The 15,187-nt window shown below is 37.5% G+C and overlaps 1 long non-coding RNA gene across 1 annotated transcript in view; it reads left to right on the top strand.

The window, feature by feature from the left end:
- LOC144312241 (uncharacterized) overlaps positions 1-15,187 on the top strand; it is an 84,353-nt gene that overhangs the window by 2,100 nt on the left and 67,066 nt on the right. The window contains exon 2 of the long non-coding RNA XR_013377736.1: positions 8,771-8,975. This is a non-coding gene — a long non-coding RNA (uncharacterized LOC144312241). The remainder of the gene's footprint in view (positions 1-8,770; positions 8,976-15,187) is intronic.

Genomic DNA, 15,187 nt, shown 5'->3' with positions numbered 1-15,187 from the left:
TGCCGTCTCATCCTAAAGCCTGTCTTTATTATTTCTATCACATGGTGCAACCTTCCCTCTTACTCAATATTATTTGTTCCCAGTGCCTTGCAATCACCTTTAGGCACATCTCTGAGTAATCATTAGGAAAACCAAGTAATATTGTATCATTTAAAAGGTCACAAGAGGCTCTCTAACTCTGTTCAGCAGTGAAGGGACAAATGTGTACATGTCCTGATTTAGCACTCAGGAATTTAGGAATCTAGGTACCAATATTTTCTGCTGTGCATAATTTCATCTTGTTCCAATTAACTACCAAGTTCACCTTACATTAAGGACACAAAATCTTTTAAAAATGGGATTTTAGAACAAAGCAGTTAAAGGTTTGCAAAAAGAATGAAATAATTTCCCCCTAGATTATCCCATTTAGGGCCTTTTGCACCCCAGTAAATCAGGGATAATGATGAAGACTAGTATATTCTATGTCCTCAAGGTCTTCATGATTAAGACTTTTCATATATAATTTCCTGGAATACAACTATAAAATTCTACATCAAAGTGACTATTATCAGTAAAAATTTTCTTAGAGAATTTTCCTTTGTAGAGCAAAAATAAGCTTCTCCAAAATTCTTGCATGAGCACACATATGCACCTTTGGCTTTCGATGCCAACATTTTCTATTTTCTAACCAAATAGGGCCCAACCTTGCCCTTTTCTCTCTCCACTGTTTCGAAATCAATGGTAAAGATGGAGAATAGTCAATGTTGAAAAAGGACGAAGTTGGTGGATCCACATTTCCCAATTTTAAAACCTACTACAAAACTATAGTAATCAAAACAGAGTGGTACTAGCAAGGAATAGACACAGAGGTCAAAGGGATACAATTGGGAGTCCAGAAATAAACTCTTACATTTAAGGTCAATTGATTTTTTTACAAAGACACCAACACAATTCAATGGAGAAAAAATAGTCTTTCAACAAATGGTGCTTGGATAACTGCATACACACATGCAAAAGAATGAAGTTGAACCTCTACCTCAACTTACATAAAAATGAACTCAAAATGCATCATAGACTTAGACGTAAGAGCTAAAACTATAAAACTCCTAGAAGAAAACCTAAGAGTTAGTCTCTGTGATCTTGGATTTAGGCAATGGTTTCTAAAAGCACAACAGAGAAAAATAAATTTTAAAAACTGCAATTCATCACAATGAAAACTTTTGTTCTTCAAAGAACAATCAAGAAAGTAAAAAGAAAAATACATAATGGAATAACATATTTACAAACCGAGGAAATTGATAAGGAACTTATATCCAGGATATGTATAGAGGTCTTGCAACCCTATGGTAAAAAGAAAAATAAGTAATTCAAAAGTAAATAGGATTTGAAAAGACATTTTTTTCCAAAGAAGATAAATAACCATTAAACACATAAAAGTATGCTCAACATTATTAGGGTCAATGAAATGTAAATCAAAACCACAGTGAGATACTACTTCACACCCTCTAGGATGACTAAAATAAAGAAGACAGATAATTAAGTGTTGGTAAGGATATGGAATTTTCAGAACCCTCACATATTGCCAGTTGGATTGTAAAATGGTGCAACCACTTTGGGAAATAGTTTGTTAGTCCCTCAAAATATAAAAACAGAGTTACCAAATGACCCAGCAACTCCACTCCTAGGTATATACCTAAGGGAATTGAAAACATTATGTCCACACAAAAGCCTGTATAAGAATGTTCATAGCAGCATAATTCATAATAGTCAAAAAATGAGGGACGCCTGGGTGGCTCAGGGGTTGAGCCTCTGCCTTCGCTCAAGGTGATGATCCTGGGGTTCTGGGATTGAATCCCATATCCAGCTCCCCACAGAGAGCCTGCTTCTCCCTCTGCCTGTGTCTGCCTCTCTCTCTCTCTCACTCTCTCTCTGTCTCTCATAAATAAATAAATAAATAAATAAATAAATAAATAAATAAATAAATAAAATCTTTTAAAAAAAATGAAAACAATACAAATGTCTGTCAGTTGAGGAATGAATAAATAAAATGTGTTATATCCATATGAAAAAAATATTATTCAGCAATACAGAGGATAAAATATCAACACATTACAATTGCAACATATTACAGCTACAATAGAGATGAACCTCAAAAACACTGTACTAAGAAGCCATTTATAAAAGGTCATATATTGCATAATTCCACTTATGCGGAATGTCTAGAATAGAAAGTATTAAAAAAAAAAAAAAGAAAGTATTTAGTGGCTGCCAGGAGTGGGCAGTAGAGAATGACTACTAATGGGTATGGGGTTTCTTTTGGGGGCTCTGAAATTAGTTAGTAGTGATGATTGCACAGCTTTGTAAACATACTAAAAACTACTGAATTGTAGTCTTGCAAATGATGAATTCATGGTACGTTAATTAAATCTCAAAAAGGCTGCTTTTAAAAAATCAATGGTAATATCATAAAACAAGAATCAGTAAGACAGAGATGCTGCTGCCCAGCCATATCTGCTTCTCTTTCTCCTCCCGTGCATACAACTAAATTATTTCTTCCAGAGTCCCTTGCAGCTAACTGTGGCCAAGTGGCTGGATTCCATCCAGCAGAATGTGAATCAAGGTGATACGTACCACTTTCAGGCCTGGCCAATAAAAATTTAAATCTTTCCAATAAAAATCTTACAGTGAAGAAAACTCAAAGGAAATAGAAGGTGGTAGAACCTTAACATGACTGAAGCCTGAATCTCTGAATGACTAGATGAGAGTCATAGTTCATTCCACTGAACTATGACATGTGTAAGGAATATACCTTTATTGTCTTTAACCATGAGATCTGGAGGTTTGTTACAACACTTAGCTTGCCCTAACCAATAAAACAAATATGAAAATTATGACTCAAGATCTATAAGGTGTCTTAAGAATCATTTATTTTTAACTGATAAAGTTGACCTTATACGAGTAGAAATATTGGTATCCTTCAAGGACAGGCATGAATCTTAGAAATCGTACATTCAAACATAATCAAATTTGTCTGCAAAGCATTTGGGAAAAAATTACAAAATCACTTAAATATCTTTAGTAATAGTTTATAAATATGAAAATATTTCAGTATCTTATCAACTTCCATATGAACTGAAGAACTTCAGATGTGTTATTTGTATAATTCTTTCAAGCTTATGCCATTGGCATTATAACATTGGCATCCATTCTCACCTGTTATGTTATAGTTATTTGATAATTTATAAAAAATATTCTTAGAACTTATATGTTTTATACCTCCAAAGTTAGCATTAATAATGTTTTATGACCATATCAATAATCTTATCAAGTGTCATATAGTTTATAAGAGAAAACAACAACCACAACCACATAACCATTAGTTAGCAGAATGTCAAGGTCAAAAACTTTCATATTAATTCCAGTGCTAATTTTTAAAAACCCAGCTTTAGTGAGCTATAATTATATAATTCCATTCATATGAAATACCTATAACATTCATTTATTTTACATGTACAATTAAATGATTTTTTAGTAAATTTGAAGAGTTGTTCAACCAACTCCACCATCCAGTTTTAGAACATGTCCATCATCCAAAAAATATCCTTCATTTCTGTTTGTAGTGAACCTCCATTCTTTCCCCCAGCCTCAAGCAATCACTAATTTACTTTCTAAGCCTATAAAATTGTTTTCTGGACACTTCATATTACATATAACTTTTTGCACCCGGTTTCTTTTAGTTAACATAATGTTTGGGGGGGTGGTCATCCATGTAGTAGTAGTTAGTTCCTTTTTATTGCTGACTAGAATTCTATTGTGTGATGCACCAGAGTTTGTTTATCCACCCACCAGTTAAATAGCATTTGAGTTTTTCCTGGTTTGGGTTATTATGAACGATGTCACTATCAATATTTGTGCATAAGTTTTTTGTGAATATAAACTTTCATTTCTTTTGAATAAATGTATAGGAGTAAGATCGTTAAATTGAATGATAAACATTTGCTTATAATAAAACTGCCAAAATGTTTTCCAAATCAGCTGTACCAGTAATGTGTGAAAGTTTCAGTTCTTCTGCATCCTTATCAGGAATTTTTTTAAACCTATTTTAATGGGTATGTAATTGTATTTCACTGTAGTTTTAACTTTCATTTCCTTAGTGACTGAATATGCTGAACATCTTTTCATTTACTTGTTTGCTGTAAATACATTTTCTTTGGTGAAATGGCTGCTCAAATCTTTTGTCTATTCTCTATTTGGGCTGTTTGCTTTCTTCTTATTGAATTGTAAGGGTTCTTTATGTATTCTGGATGCAAGTCCCATATCAGTTATGTGATTTGCAAATATTTTCACTCATCTGTGGATTGTCTTTTCCATTTTTAATAGTACTTTTTGAAGCATTAATATTTTCATTTTGATGAAGTCCAGTTTACCAATTTTTTCTTTTATCAATCATGCTTTTGATGTCATATCTAAAAACTCTTTGCCTAACAGAATCACAAAGATTTTTCTCCTATGTTTTCCCCTCAAACTTTTATCATTTTGCTCTCACATTTAGGTATATAATCTGTTTTGAGTACATGTTTTATATGGTGTGAAATTAGGGCTCAAATTCATTTTTGTGCACGTGCATATCCAGTTGCCCCAGTACCATTTGTTGAAAAGATAATTCTTTCCCCACTTATTTGCCTTGATCTTTTTGTTGAAAATCAATTGACTATAAATAAGGTGGATTCCTGGATTATCAATTCTGATCCATTGATTTATAGGTCCATCCATATGCTAATACTCTAGTGTTAACTTTTAAGACACAACACTATGATAGAGGCAACTTTTTATACTAACAGTAAGCTAAATCTATCTTAGTGGTGAGGTGCAATGTTTTGCCCCATACCTGAAACTTCTGGAACAATAGTGTTTTTTTTTTATTATTATTCACATTGATATAAAATTAGGTTTGAGAGAGGTGGAAATCAGAGGTGCAGTCTAAATATCTGGAACTTATAACTGTGTCTTATATAAGAATATGTGAATTGCTACAAATTGCATTTTTAAAGGAATATTTGTAATAAATTTCTTCAATATGATATTGAAAGCTATCAGATTTACAGCCAGTTTGTGCTTATCTAATATAAGAAATACTATCAAATTTTCCACTTTGAGTAACATTTACATCACTATTGCTGTATATTATTGAACCTAAGATACCATTAATTATAAAATGCACCACTTTTAAGTCTACTCCAGGAAAGAAAAGAAATGCTTTGGTTTCAAATGCATACTGCCATAACTGAAAAAAAAAAGCACTCTAGTTCCAGAGATGTAAAATTATAAGTAAATGTGCATCTTTAAATTGATGAGATATAATGTTTCAGGGGCAAAATGTTACTTTTGAATTGTCACATTTCTTCCAAAAGAACTATTGCTATTGTGGGATCTCTTTAAAATTGTATTTTTTTCTCCTTTGCTTTGTATACATTTTGACAATAAAATAAAATTATATAATTATTTCCAGGTTTTTGAATATATTTCAAATAATTTTGACGTAGAAGATTGCATCTAGGCATCTTTAGATACATAGTATATCTGTGTCTCCATGAATCCTTAATATTTCTTCAGCCAGTGAGATCCTATCATTTGAATACAAGTGCATCCTTATCTTAATGCCCACCAGTTTGAATTATTTTGAAATTATTTACTAGTCATTGGAACTTATGGAATAGACCAATGATTTATAGCAACCCTGGGACAGCATATTTGAAATCTGGATAATCCCAGAAAATTTGGGATGTAGACTCTATACCATGGGCATTAGTCACTGGCGGGACTGCTGAGAAGCCACAAGCTCAGCCTTCTGTGGAATGTACATTCCAGAGTCGAAGAATTGCCAGATGTGAATAGATCCCTGTCATTTTCTCCAGGACCGAATTCCTACCATGAAGCTGGAGATGCAAATAGTCTGAGCAGTTGCTTACACGGGGGTCATCCCAGGGGCACTGCAACTGTCCTCACTTCCACCAAATCTCTCGCTTATTGGCCTACTCCAGTTCCTTGGTATCACCCCTTCAAGGTGACGCCCTACCTCTAGAGAGTTACTGTCTATGGAGAGATGATATCTCTTAGATATCATTGTTTATTACTGGCCTGGAGAAAAACAGGAGAAAGTCAGGGTGTGGGGCATCAGGTCCCCCAGGTTTTTCTACTCATAAGAAAGCTGAGACATGCTTGGGCTCACTTAAAAAAGAAGAGGAACTACTAGGTAGCAGATATTATAAGGAAATCTGGACTGAACCAAGAATTTCAAAGTTGTCCAGAGTCTGATGTTTCTCTAGGGAACACCTCAGGATCCCTGGTTCCTGGTCTGTATGGTCTTCTCATGTTGAGTCTGCTTCTCTCTGCACATCTGCTGTCCTCCACTGTCACCATGGACAAGCTAATCTTTAATATATTTTCATGTCCAATTTTTTAATAAGTAGCTAGGTTCTACTCAACCTAGCTGAGTAGAACCTTTCTCACCTGGCCACGTAATAGGCCACCTGATGGGCCATAATAAGCCAACACAAGGGTAGCCAATAACCAGTCCATGGCCACTTCTAGCCCCTGAGCAGTGGTGGCACTGTTGTCTAGAGCTGGAACTGTCAGAGAGATAGGACATAGAAGACACTGACACCAGGGAGAGTAAGCAGTGGGGAAGGGAGGAGTAGGGCACTGCAGATAAACTTTGTCTTTGAGGTCCTGTATATAAAATGCTTTGCATCTAAGTGCTGTGAAGGCCACTGTTGAAGAGTAAGGTGTTTTTCCTAGCAGACAATTTTGTCTCTGGATAACCCATGGCAGTTTGTATCTGACAACAGTTTTTCTCATAACAAATGAACAAGCATGGTGTCTTAGCCTGGATTTTTCCAAAAGGAGAGCCTCAGACAAAGGCTTTTATACAGGTGATTTATCACGTGATCCCAGGGAGCAATGATGGATGGGAGAGTAAAAAAGGAACGAAGGGAGTCGATGCCAAGATTTTTCTGGAACTTGGCCCATGCTGTAGGCAACTGGTGCTTGATCCTTCCAGGGCGTTTTGAGGAACTTTGTAGGATGTAGTCTCAGAAACATCTACATTAGGAAGAAAGGAGGAAACATTTATTCACTGAATCCCATCCCCTATTGGTAAGGGAGCTCTACGTTTCCATGATACCCATGTATAAGGACAGAGCTGTTTCTACCTAGAGTCAGAGGAGCAGTGAGAAAAGTATGACCACAGACCTGTTTGACTGAACCGGCACAAAGCCGGTCCAAACTTTCAGGGAACTGGTTTCTGCTGTAGTGCCTGGTGTAAGAGATCTCCAACATGATCAATGATATGAGTAAACCTCTCTCTTGGGAAGGAAATACATTTTCATCTGGTCCAGAGAACTTGATTTTATTTGGCATGCAAAAAATCTCAACCATGTCAATTTCCTTCATTTCCCAAGGAGGAAAACTCTTTTTTTTTTTTTTTTTTTTTTTTAATGATAGGCACACAGTGAGAGAGAGAGGCAGAGACACAGGCAGAGGGAGAAGCAGGCTCCATGCACTGGGAGCCCGACATGGGATTCGATCCCAGGTCCCCAGGATTGCGCCCTGGGCCAAAGGCAGGCGCCAAACCACTGCGCCACCCAGGGATCCCAAGGAGGAAAACTCTAAATCACAAACTTACACATTAGTTATCTACTCCTTAGGGAGCTTGGCCTCTCTTAGGAATTGCTACACACACACACACACACACTGTATTACACAACTCCAAAAGATGTCATTCACATCCCAATCCATAGAGTTCTGTAAAGCCACAGGGTTATATACAGTGGCCCGACTCAGGATTTCTCCTGGATTTTCCCACTGACCATGACCAGTGGAAAGTGAAAGTAGAATCCACTTTCAAATAATAAAAATCATCCCCAGGAGGCATAACATCCCATCATTAGTACTGTGTCCCCTTATTCAAATGCTCTCAACTTTATTAAAATGTGAGTATCTCTCAATGGGAAGTGATTTAATCTGTTATTAGTTACTTCTATTTTAGCTAAGTGAAGAATCAAGTTTTTGATGGGAGAGAAAGTAGGGAGCATGAATGAGAGGACTGAATACTGGAAGAGGAGGGGTAGAGAGTGTGTGTCTAGAAGTTTCTAAAGACATATTTTAGTTACTTCACAGTTTGAGCTGGGACTGACCTTTCTCAGGCTGGTTGAATATTGTCCAGAGCAGTATAATTCCCCGACACTTCATATTCTACAGCTTGACATCAACCACATTGTTTCATCTATGCCTTTATGGAATCTTCAGAAGCTACGTGTCATGAGAATTTCAAAGTTAAGGAAGATAGGAACACTTAGGGTATATCGAAGCCATCTATGGGGACTTACAGATTCCAAGGTGTTTATAGTCTAAGATCATGGCATCAACACAGACTCAGAGAGAGACCAATGGATAGTCATGTGCTAAAAGAGTGGTATTGGAACAAAGAGGATGTAATAGAAAGTTCGGAGAAACCAGAAAGATTATCTTAGAACCCAAAGCCCTGAAGTTTTGACAAATGCTTGGCCAAATCTGATCTGCTGCCTGTTCTCATAAATAAAGTTTTATTGGCACACTGCCACACCCATTTATTTACCAATGGTCAGTGGCTGCTTTTAAGCTACCTTGGCAGAGACTATAGGGTCACAAAAACTAAAATAGTCACCACCCAGCCCCTTATGAATAAGTTTGTCAATCCCCGGGTAATCTATCCTCTCTCTGTGTTGATATTCCTATTTTGTTTCTTTACAAGGCAAAGATTTGCCAGTGATTGCGAGCCACAGTGAGGAACCACTCTTTGAATTTTCAGCTGAGTTATCCCAGAACAATAGAATGGAGTATTCAGACAGAAGCTGCCTCAACCTCCCCATTTAAGGATCTTTTTCTGGAGGGGCTACAGCATTCATTCCATCAGTTGACAGACCCAGAGCATCATCAGTGGAGTGCCAGGCACCAAGGTAGGTACTGGGGAAATAAAGTTGGATAAAACATGCTCACCTCATCGTTCTGTGTCAGTGGTGCCTACAAAGGCCACACGAGGCAGTTGGCACCTGTGACCTAGTCTTCCTTTTCCGTCTCTCCTTTCTCTCTTTCATCTCTCTCCCTCTCATCTCCCCCTCCACCTTGACTCTCTCCTGTCTTTTCCTTTCATCCTCTCTCTTGCCTATAACTCAGGCCTGCTAGTGCCACCCAGTGGCTCTGACAGGCATTACTCGGACTTGCAGACTGCCCTCAGGGTGGGGGATGACCACGGGGAAGTGGGTGAGAGCCTGCAATTAGAGAGCCAGGGACTAGATCTAGAAGGCTCTAGTGCATTTTGCAATTATCTCCTGATTGTTCAAAGCATTAATTTTTAACGTCATTTTAATACCTTGGTGTAAACGAAGAGACGAAGGTAGGTTTGTTAGAAAGAGAGAGATCCAGAGTTCCCTAAAAGCTGAAGTTAAAGAACTAAATGCATAGGGCTCTGAGCAGAACTCGCACAGTCACAAAGGTGTTATTTAGATGGGATATGATATGGATGGAATACTATCTGCAGTGATGGCTTTAGGACTGTAAGCAGTTTATTGAGCTATCCCAATGGGGTTAAGGGAATTGGCTCTCACATAGACGATTTCCCTGCAAGGCTGTTGTCCAGAGCCCTTTGGATTCTTGCAGGGCTGGCCTGAGACCCTTGCTGATTCCTTCCCTCCTGCCACGCCTGTGCCTCTGAGGAATGGACTGCAGGGTGGGGTGGGGAAATGACTGTGGTTGCCTCTAAGAAGGCTGGTTCTTAGGACATTGAGTAAGCTGGGGCGGGGAGGGTGGGGGGCGCTGTGGCGGGGCGGGGCGGGCGTAGCCACTATCTTAGAAGGAGGGTTCTGCCTGCTGTTTGAGAAAATTCTGGGGCAGCATGAAGAGTCCCAGTGTACATTCTGCTATATGATGCTGGCGTCCTGTCCAGTCCTAGCCTTAGGACAGACATCCTCGATCCATGGCCAGGTGGATTTCTGTTGGTGCAAGGGAGGCTGCCTAGCCTTTCCTAGCCTCCCAGAATCCACTCAAGGATACCGGCTGTCCTCAAACGATACTTACACTGTGACTTTAATTTTCTGACTTGCCCAAATTATTTTTTTTCTCTTGGAGGAATCTGGGTCTCAGAGTTCAATCTCAGTAAGCACCAGACTTGTCCAGGTGAAATGGAAGTTCTAGCACTAGCCTTTTAAACGTCAGAAGAAAGAAGAAGAGGCCACTGTCTAGTATCATCACATTTTTGGGTGGAAAAGTAGTTATTTGAATTATAGTAGTGTTTGAAAGATTTCCCTGTCCTAAACCATCTCTTCCACTTATATGCCTGAAGCTCAAGAATTCACCATGAGAAATTCATTTTTGGGGTAAAGCATTGACCTGTCCTCCATGACTTCTCTTAAAATAAAAACGCTCCAAAGGACCTTCCCCATAAAGTCACTAGCCATCTACGGGTATGGCTTCTGAGTTGAAAAGTGCCAATCAGCTTAGTACTTTGGAGTCTTCTCTGAAACTAGTAATAAGTTTGCCTTTATTTTCACAGTTAAACTTACCAAAGAAGTTATCAGTCACGAACACAATATTTTTAATGCTTAAGTTTAGTATTTTATTTTACTTTTAAAGATTTATTTTTATTTATTTTAGAGAGAGCGGGGGGCAGTGGCAGAGGTAGAGGGAGAGAGAGTCTTAATCCAACTCTGCACTCAGCATGGAACCCTTCATTACAACATGACTTCAGAAATTCATTGCTTTATTACTTATGTCTCAAGTTATGTAGTTTAGCCCATGTAGATATATATTGTTTTGCCTACCTACCTGGAAGGTCAACAGCTTTGCAATCCCCAGTGGTAGGTATGGTGCTGGGCAGATGATAATTACTCAATTGTCTATTAAATGGGTCAACTAAAGGCAATAGAAAAATAAATAAATAAATAAATAAATAAATAAATAAATAAATAAATAATGTGATAGTTAGACCTATGCTTAGAGGAAAGGTCACATATACATTTTGAGGTCTCTATTCTTTGACCCCAAAGGAGAGGTCTTATTGAACAAACTGACCACATTTGGCAGCTAAAACATGAAACCCTGGTCCTTTAGAATCAAGGAAGTAACACAAACCAATATTTCCAAAAAGTTCAGCTCACATGAAGTGCTAATTCTGTCCTTGTCACCATGACTATATGTTTGTTGTCAGGACTTGAAGTGGATAATGAAGGTGGTTGAGGGGAGAAAGGGCCCCCAACTGGCCTGAAGGGAAGGACCCCTCTGAGTCATCCATGAGTCAGGGTCTTTGATTGGGCCCATCAGGAAAGGATTCGGTTAATGAAAATGAGTATCAACTAGAGATATACTGTACTAGAAAACTGATCATTAGGATATTAACTCTGGTTCAGAATGAGGTTGAACCATATAAAAACTGTTGATCTTTGGCTAATTTAAACTAAAAATAATTTCTGGGTGCCTGGGTGGCTTAGTGAGTTAAATGTCTGCCTTCAGCTCAGATCATGATTTCAGGGTTCTGAGATGAAGCCCCACATCAGGTTCCCTGCCCAGTGGGGAATCTGCTTCTCCCTCTCCCTCTGCTGCTCCTCCTGCTTATACTTTCTCTCCCTCTCTCTCTCTCTCTCTCTCTCTCTCTCTGTCAAATCTTTTTCAAAAAATTTTAAAAAATAAACTACAAAACAATTTCCATTTGATTCATGCTAATGTTAACTCTCATAAAGTTGAATGCACAGTTCTCATTTCCTTGCTGAGTGTGTTAACATCATGGCTGTAGATACATTTGGTTGGAACATTCACTTACACAAGGCAAATCATAATTTTTAGTAACAATAGAATGCCATAATTTAAATTTTACCTTAGAAGTTATCTATTTGAAAAGTCCTTACTCTTATAAATGTGCATCGATGTAGAAATCTTTTGTCAGTCTACCCTGCTCTTCCAAACATTTTTGACACCATACTATAACTTTGATGAAATTTAAGGTTGTTGTAAATAGGAAAGGCCATTTTAAATAAGCTTTCTTCCCAATTCTTTTCTCTCCAGGTTTATTATTTTTTTTAATGGAGGTGTTTGCTCTATTCTGTTTTCTCTAGTGGATTTTTGTGACATTTTAGGATTCTCAAGAGGATTGAGTGTCTTCATCCTACCCACTCCCTCTCCCCTGCTGCACACAACATTATTACTCTATTTACCTTCTGTCTCCTTTCCCTAACTGAAAATGAAGGTAATATTTACTCACCCCTCTTTCTTGCTCAGTGAGATAGCAACAACCCAACAGCACCGAAGGAGTGTAACATTGGAGCTTGTTTTCTCAGCAAGTGCATTGTGGAAGGATTTGTCAGCCCCAGAGCAGAGGTCCGTGGCTCTGATAATTTGTCATCAGGCTCAGAATGTGGAGTTTGGAGTTTTTATCTAAGTTATGGCAGTTACTCTTGGAATACTTTTAGTAAATCTATTGAACTTTTAGCTTGGCCATTTATTCCCATAATACTTACATTGAAACTCTTATTTACCCCTACCAGGCTTAGCTGATTTATCAGATTCTTTAAAAATTGGGTTGTATTTCTTTCCAGTGGTTCCGATTCTTTAAGTTCTTCATAAACTTATGTTTGTTTGGTTTTTGCTGTGAGGATTTGACAGCAAGTAGCTATTGAGGGCTTAGTATCCTCTGAGAGATGCTAACTCCTCTGAACTGTCACTCAGTGGTGCCACCAAGGCAGTAGATAGCCTGCCTTCTAGTGTCCAACCTAGCTGGAAAAGAACTGATTTGATCTCTGGGTAAGCAGAATTAGAAGAGTCCAGAATGTATCCTTTAGTCAGCAAATGAAGTCTGTTGCTCTATTGGGTACAACTGGATATCTCTCACCGGACCAACAGTGCTGGACGTGGTAGTCATTATAGAGCACAGTCTTTGTCTCAAGAAATATACTTGAACTGTTGAAGCAAAACAACGTATATGAGAACTTTAGATAAAAATTAACTGCTATATGATATAGCACTTTCTCTATATCCAAAGACAGCACTGTAATTATCTTTTCTATTCCTTAAATCTATGCAACTTACTTTGTAAGATCATGATGTGGTGAAACTGAATAATGGATGAAGGCACAAAGAATTTAAGTTTTAGGATTAGTTTCATCAACAACCAGCTATAAACTCTTAGAAGAAAATTTTTGCGGCTTATGAATTATTAGACAATAATTTCTTAAATATGGCACCAAAAGTACAAAGAGAAAAGAAAAATGATAAGTTGAACTTACTCAAAATAAAAACCTTCTGATCTGCAGAGATACTGTCAACAGAATGAAAACACAAGCTAGGGGTATCTGAGTCGTTCAATGGTTGAGCATCTGCCTTTGGCTCAGGTCTTGATCCTGGGGTCCTGGGATGGAGTCCTGCATCGGGCTCCCCACAAGGAGCCTACCTCTCCCTCTCCCTATGTCCCTGCCTCTCTCTGTGTGTCTCATGAATAAAACAAACAAACAAACAAACAAACAAAAAACAAAAATGAAAACAAAAGCTACATACTGGGAGAAATATTGTAAAGCAAGTATCTGATAAAGGACTTATATCCAGAATATGTAAAGAACTCTTGCAACTCAATAAGAAAATAATCCACTTTTAAAAAATAGGGAAAACATTGAACAGATTTTTTCCCACCATCTCTTCTTTCTTTACCCAATAAGATATACATATGGCAAAAAAGTACCTGAAAAGATATTCAATCTCTTTTGTCATTTGGGAAGCGGAAATTAAAACCACAATGAGATACTACTACACACTCTATTAGAATGGCTAAAGTCTAATATCAGTGATAATATCAGTGCTGACAAGGATGCAGAGCAACTGCAACTCTCATACATCACTGGTGGGAACGCAAAATGATACGGCTAACTTGGAAAACAGTCCTTTATAAAGACAAACACACACCATTTGACCATTTACCCAAGAGAATGGAAAGTTACGTTCACATCAAAACCTCTACACAAATCTTTGGGTGGCTTTGTTCATATTGGAAACAATCAAATATCCTTTGATGGGTGAATGGATAAACAAACTCTAGGGAGATCCACACGATGGAATACTTCTCAGTAATAAAAGGGACCTGACTACTGTAGCATGCTGCAACATCGATGAATGTCTAATGCACTATGCTAAGTGAAAGAAGTCAGATGCAAAAGGCTACATACTACATGATTCCACTGATACGAAGCAAAAGTTAAAAAAAAAAAGGAATGTCAGCAGTAAAAGCAGAACTACAGGACTGAAAAGAGATCAGTGGTTAACAGGAGCTGGAGTAAGACTTGAGGTTGACTGAAAGGAGCATCAGAGAATCTTTCTGGGGGACAGATCTGTTCTCTACCTTGATTGTGGTGGTTCTTATATGACTATATGTTGTCAAAACTCAGAATTGTAATGGCAAAACATGGGACTATCAACATATATATATTATACATCAGTTTTTTTAACGGAGAAAATGAAGTGTCTGCCTCAGTTGCACATTTATCAAATAGGAGTGATGCAGTTGTTACTGATGATAATGATGATCTTAATCAAGCTCACATGATTTGAGGAGTTTCTGCAAATGAAAACAAATCTGAGTGCTTTGCAATGCATGAAGTGCTATACAATTGCTAGATATTATTAGATTTTTCTGTTTTGTTTTTGTATTCGGCTACCTCACTTAAACTCCTATTATTTATAAAAGTTTGTCCATTGACTCTCTCAACTTTTCAAAATAAATTATCAAATAGGCTACAAAAGACAGTTAATCTCTTCCTTTCCAGTCTTAGATCTTTTTTTATAACTTCTTTGCTTATTTTCTTGTGTTGGTTAAGACTGCCAAGTCAATGTTGAATAACAGATGTGGTAATAGACATTCTTGTCTTATTCCTAACTAAAGAAAGAAGTTCATAAAATTTGAAAATTGAATATGATTTTTGATGGGTTTGGTAGATACCCTTCATCAGTTGAAGGAAGCTTCTTTTTACTACTGTTTCTCAAGAGGTTTTTTTTTTTAAGTGAATGTTTTTCCTGCATCTACTGAGATCATTATATCATTCAAACTTTTAAAAAAAATTATTTATTTATTTGAATGAGAGAGAGAGAGAGTGAGCAGGGGGAGGAGCAGAGGGAGAGGGAGAGAATACCAAGCAGA

Source organism: Canis aureus, chromosome 4 (genome assembly GCF_053574225.1).
Source record: "Canis aureus isolate CA01 chromosome 4, VMU_Caureus_v.1.0, whole genome shotgun sequence".
NCBI classification, from domain to species: Eukaryota; Metazoa; Chordata; class Mammalia; order Carnivora; family Canidae; genus Canis; species Canis aureus.
Note: the sequence above shows the minus strand (reverse complement) of the source record. Positions and strands in the feature narration are given on the sequence as shown.